The 6289-nt window shown below is 41.3% G+C and overlaps 1 long non-coding RNA gene across 1 annotated transcript; it reads left to right on the forward strand.

Annotated features, from left to right (window-relative positions):
• Positions 1-862: 862 nt before the first annotated feature.
• Positions 863-5338, forward strand: LOC116528174. The gene is made up of 2 exons (XR_004258905.1): positions 863-2553; positions 2605-5338. It is a non-coding gene; the product is annotated as an uncharacterized LOC116528174 (long non-coding RNA).
• The last annotated feature ends 951 nt before the right edge of the window (positions 5339-6289 follow it).

The raw sequence follows: 6289 nt of genomic DNA on the forward strand, positions 1-6289 counted from the left end.
TATTTTAGTAGGTTCTCCCCTGAGAATAATCGTTGGATAGATTGATATGTTTTATTCTTCCCTAGATGAAAAGTTTGAGGAAGGGTTTTAAGGACCTTCCATTGGTTGGAGGCTGGCAAGTGGAACTTGCTGTCCTCTGACTGCAACTGTCCTGAGGGCTGAAAAGTGTATCTCTGAGAAGTGGCCCATTATGTTCTACAGGTGAATACTGAGGCTTTATTTCGCTGATGGAGCCTTTCCAGATTAGAGGGGCTTCAAGTGTGTTGGCATCCTGAACCTTTCATGCTATGGACTTGGCTGCCTGGTCAGCTAACTTGTTTCCCTCAGCTATTTCACCTGTTCCTCTCTGGTCCTTTACAATGCATTACTGCTACTTCTCATGAAAGGAAATCTAAGGATAATGCCTGTTAATTTCCTGATGGAATTTTATGGGAGACCCATTGGCAGTGAGAAAGTATCTTTCCTTCCAAATGGCAGTATGAGCATGGTGGGTGAGAAAGGCATATTTGGAGTCAGTATAAATGTTAGCTGTTTTTCCTTTGCTTAATTCAAGCACTGTATTAGTTTGCTCTCATGCTGCTAATAAAGACATACCTGAGACTGGGAAATTTGCAAAATAAAGAGGTTTAATGGACTTACAGTTCCACATTGTTGGGGAGGCCTCACAATCATGGTGGAAGGCAAGGAGGAGCAAGTCACACCTTACATGGACAGTGGCAGGCAAAGAGAGAGCATGTGCAGGGGAACTCCTCTTTACAAAACCATCATGTCTCTTGAGACTTATTCACGATCACAAGAACAGCATGGGGAAGACTTGCCCCCATGATTCAATTACGTCCCACAGGTCCCTTCCACAACATGTGAGAATTCAAGATGAGATTTGGGTGGGGACACAGTCAAACCATATCAAGTAGCCTTGTAAAAGCTGTCAGCTCAGCTAATTGAACACTTTTGCCTGATGAGAAAGATGTGCTTTCAATGATACTATTTAGGGCGACTACTGCATATTCTACCTTATGGACTCTCTGTTCCACACAGGAGCTCCCATCTGTAAAGAAGGTCCAGTCTGGATTTTCTAGGGGAGTTTCCCTGAGATCTCCCCTGGCTGCATGGATTTATATCACTACTTGCTCACGGTCATGTTCAGGTTTTCCAGTTTCCTGTGGGAGGGAGGTGGCTGAATTCAGGCAAGATCAAGTCTTTAGTTGACCTGAACATCCCTCTAGTAGTAGAGCCTGGTATTTAAGGAGGTGACTGTTAGCCTAAGTCCCCCTTTAGTGAACAGCAATCCTGTCACATTATGTGGGGTATAAACAGTTAAGCTACTCCCTGGGGTTGATTTGGTGGCTTTTGCCACCAGTAGGGCTACCGCTGCAACTGCCTGGAGGCAGGCTGTTCATCCTTTAGCCACTAGGTTCAGCTTCTTACTTAAGTAACCCCCTGGCTATTGAGCTGACCCTTGAGTCTGAGTTAAAACTCCCAGGGCCATTCCCTTTCTTTCTGACACATAAAGACTTAATGCCTTTCCTATCAGAAAGCTAAGTGCTGATGACCAAGCAGGGCTTGTTAAAACGGGTTAAAGGCCCTTTTTGCCTCTGGTTCCCAAATTAGGGAATAAGTTTTGGCTGCCTGAGTTTCCTTTATTAGTTGGTATAAAGGATGAGCCATTTCCCCATACTTAGGTATCCACAACCTGCAAAAGCCTGTAATGCCCCCAAATCCTCTTAGTTGCCTGAGGGTTTTAGGGAGGGTGAAGGAGGAAATGAGCTTGATCCTTTCTTCTCCAAATGCTTTGGTCCCTCCAGACAACACTAAACCCAGGTATTTCACTGAGGGTTGGCAAAGCTGGGCCTTGGATTTTGAAACTTTATATCCCCTATTAGCTAAAAAATTGAGAAGGGCTTCACTGCTCTCCTCACAAGCTTTCTCAGTTGGGGCACAGAGAAGAATGTTGTCTACATACTGTAGGATTTTAACCCAAGAATGAGATAACTCAGAAAGGTCTTTAGACAGTGCTTGTCCAAACAACTGAGGACTGCCCCAAAACCCTTTTGGCAACGCTATACAGGTTAACTGGACAGTCTGGCCAGAGGGATCTTTGAAGGCAAGAAGATACCGTGAGTCCAGGTGTAGTGGTATGCAGAAAAAGGCATCCTTTAGGTCTGGCACTGTGAACCATTTAGGTTCTTCAGGCCTTTGGGTTAGCAAAGTATAGGGATTAGGAACTACTGGATGAATTGGGACTATGGCCTCATTAATGAGGCAGAGGTCCTGAACTAGTCTCCCTTCCCCATTGGGTTTTTGTACCCCTAATATTGGGGTGTTGCAGGGGCTGTTGCAGGGTTTGAGGAGGCCCTGCTTCTTCAGATGATTAACAATGACCTCTAACCCTTTTCTAGCCTCTGGTGTTAGGGGATATTGTCTTTGCTTAGGAAAAGAAGTGGATCTTTAAGATGGATCTGGACCTGTAGAGTGGTTATAGCCTGGCCAATTTTCCCCTGGCTTGCCCACACCTCTGGGCTAATACTGGTTTCCACCAAGGGGAGACAAATAGTCAAATAGTCTATTTGTCTCCACTTGGTGGAAACCAGTATTAGCCCAGAGGTGTGGGCCAGGGCCATAAGGATGCTGGCTCCCATGCAAGCTAAAATATCTCTATCTAATAAGGGAGTGGGACTTTCGGGCAAGATTAAAAAGACATGTGTAAATAGTAAGTTCCCCTAGGTACAAATAAAGGGTTGAGAAAAATATTGGCTTAGAACCTTTCCTGTGATGCCCTGTATAGTTGTGCTATGGGAAGAGGGGAGATTTGGACTGGAGAGAACAGATAGACTAACTCCAGTGTCCAGAAAAAGGTCCATCTTCCTTCCTTCAGTTTCCAGAATCACCCAGGGCTACTGGGCAGTAATGGCAGTTTGGACCACTGGAGCTGGGGAATTGAGCGCCGGGACCTATCAGTCTTGCCTGACCGTTTGTGAGACCAGTCTGGACCTGGTGACCTATGTCTCCAGAGGCAGTTTGACCTTCCCACCATAGGCTGAACAGGGTCAAGCTGGCTTGATCTTTCTGCCTGGGCAGTCCTTCTTAAAGTGTCCTGATTTGACACACTGATAGCAATTAGTGGATGCGCCTGGTGGATCCTGGACTTTACAGGATTGTAAAGTGGCCATCAGAGACTCTGTCCTTCTCCTGTGCTTCCTATCTTTTTTTCTGGGCCTCCTCCTGATCCCTATTGTAAAAGACCAAGATGGCCACCCTCAGGAGGTTCTTCAGAGTACTATCTGGTCCTGTAGCCTGTTTCTGTAATTTTCTTCTAATATCAGGGGCTGCCTGAGCAATAAACTTGTCCTTTAGGATTAGCTGTTCTTCAACTGAGTCAGGAGACAGGGAAGTGTGTTTTATTAAGGCCTCTCTCAGTCTTTCCTTAAAAGCTGAGGGATTCTTATCTGGTCTCTAATCTATCATGGACAGCTTAGCATAATTAAGAGGTTTGGCCCTCATTTTTTGAAGGTTCTCCAATATGCACATTAAAAAGTGTTTCCTTTTCAGTTCATTTGTGGGGGCACTACATTCCCAGCTAGAGTTTTCAAGGAGTATTGCCTCTCTCCTTATTGGGAATAGTTGTTCCATAATTTCCTCATCTTCCTTATCTCTTCTTTTCCTTTTTGGCCTGCTATAAAAAACATGTTATTCATCCCCAGTTTTTTCTGCTTCCTGCAGAGCTGCCTGCCTCTCAGCAGCTGTTGGGATTTAGTTTAACATAACATCTCTCCATGTGAAGTCATATGCTTGGTCTAGATTTTGGAAAGCCTCTATATACCTGTCGGGGCTATCAGAGAACCTACCCACGTCTACTTTTATTTGTCTAAGGTCTTGCAATGAGAAGGGATCCTGTACCCCTATGGTACCACATCCACTGGGAATTTCTTGCAGGAATAAAAGTGAAGCTGAAGAAGTGGGGAGTTTTGGAAGTGGTGGAACTGAAGGAGCTAATGGTGCAGTTGGAGGAGGGAGCCCCAGATAAATGAAACAAGAGAGGCTGAGACACTCAGTAGTTGTTTCAGAGAATTTCCCAGGAATTTGTTTTCTTAGCTTTGGGGAATCATTCCCCATGTGTCTGCCTGATATGACTGTTAAAATACCTGGGTCGATTGTATATCACTTGCAGAAGTATGAGTTGTCCTGCAGGGCAAAGAAAGCCTTACACATGGGACCTCGGACCGTTTGCCCTCTCGTCTACAGACAGAAAAGGTCTAATTGTTGGATACTATTAAAATCCAGACTTCCCTCAGAAGGCCAGGTTTATCCATCCCCAAGCTGGTAAGAAGACCACATTTTTGTGCAAAAGAATGTGACCACTTTTTCTTCAGAGTCTTGGGGTCAAAGAATTCCAGTGCTTCAGAATGCACTCAAGAGAAGAGCAGGCTGAAGATGTCTGTTACCCATCTAGAAAGAAGGGGAGAGGAAGCAAAGGCATTCCTTAGTCTTCTTCCTTTTGGAGTGACCCAGGTGGAGAGGAACACAGTGGGGACATCCCTGCCATTATCCTCCTTCCCCTGTGCAAGCCTCCTTGTCTTAGCATTTCCATAAAGGGTGAAGACTGTGCTTACTGGGGCCCACTGTATGTCCATATGTCGCATAGGAGGGCCCCTTTATGTGTTAGAGCTTGCTTTCCTTATCTATGTTTGCAGTATGATCTCTCAGGCTGCACTTTGCTGAAAGAGAAATGACCTCTTGAGCTGCTTTTTGTTGGAAGGGAATTCTACTGAGGACCCTTGCCCTAACTATCTGCCTAGTTGATTTCTCTCTCTCTCTCCTCTCACAATATTATTTATAAATATTTATGCAAAAATATTAAATAAAAAATTATCAAAAGGAACCTAACACCAAGTTCACCAAGTTAAGAAAATAATACATCATGACAAAGTGGAATTTATTTTAGGAATAACTAACAAGGTTGGTTCAATGCTAGGCCAGGTTGGTTCAATATTAGGAAACATTGAACATATACCAAATTAATAGTTATAAGTGGAAAATTAATGTTCTCCATGGATGCTGAAAAATGTATTTGACAAGATTTCCACTAAAAATCTGCAAGGAAATAGGAATTAACTAATAATTTCATTAATGGAGAAACACTAGTGGTATTTTCACTACAGTCAAGATCAAGGCAAGAAGGACCACTACCTCTACTACTATTTAATATCTTACTGAGTGTATTAGCCAACACAATTAGAAAAGAGAAATGAATCAGAGGCAAAATAATGAGAAAAAAGGAAGTAAAACTCTATATTTGGAAAATATGCTAATATACCTAGAAGCCTTTGGAATTTCCTCAGAAAGAAAATCAATGATAAAACTAACTAAAGAATTCTGTAAATTAGAAAAATAGAAAACATATGAAAATCAATACTTCTTATATGTGAACAACAACCAGTTAGATAATATAACAGTAGAAAACTCATAATATCAACAAAGAAGATAAAATACCTAACAAAAACTAAATAAGAAATATGAAACAAACATTCACCTAAAAGACAAAAAATAAGACTTAAACAAATGGAAGGACACAGCTCATTCTTGGATAGAATAATTCAATGTTTTCAAGATGTCAGTTCCCCCTATGTAAATTCATAAATATAACTCAATCCTAATAATATCAATGCTCTTCAATGGAGCTATACAAATTGATATTAAAGTTCATATGAGCATGCAGGAATACTTATGAAAACATGGAAAAAGAACAGTGATAAGAGGAGTAGCCCTTTCAAATATGAAAACAAAGTATAAAGCCTCTATTATTAAGACATTCCAAGTACTAGTACATAAATAGACTAGACAGAGGGACCAATGGTGTAGAAATGAAAACAGACCCAAATACACATGGAGTTGCAGTGTATTATAAAGGTGGCATCTTGAATTATTGAGTAAAAAACATTTGTTGAATATGATTCTGGGACAATTGAATAGGCAAAAGGATAAAATTAGATTTATATACCTGGTCATTTACAAAAATAAGCTACCAAAAGAGCAGAGATGTAAAAACAGAAACATACATTTATTAGAAGAAAATATGGGCGAATTTCTCTATAACCTGGATATAAGAATAGGCTTTTAAACTATCAAAATATAGGTGCAATAAAAGAAAAGATGCATCAATTTAACTATGTTTTTGAAAATATTTGCATGATAAAAACAACAAACAAAAACCCATAAACAAAGCTAAACAATGAATGGCAAAGTTGGAGAAAATAGTTGCAACAACATATATCACAGATGAGTTAATTAA

This window comes from Sapajus apella, unplaced genomic scaffold, assembly GCF_009761245.1.
Source record: "Sapajus apella isolate SASKATOON/1434 unplaced genomic scaffold, GSC_monkey_1.0 scaffold57, whole genome shotgun sequence".
Lineage (NCBI taxonomy): Eukaryota > Metazoa > Chordata > Mammalia > Primates > Cebidae > Sapajus > Sapajus apella.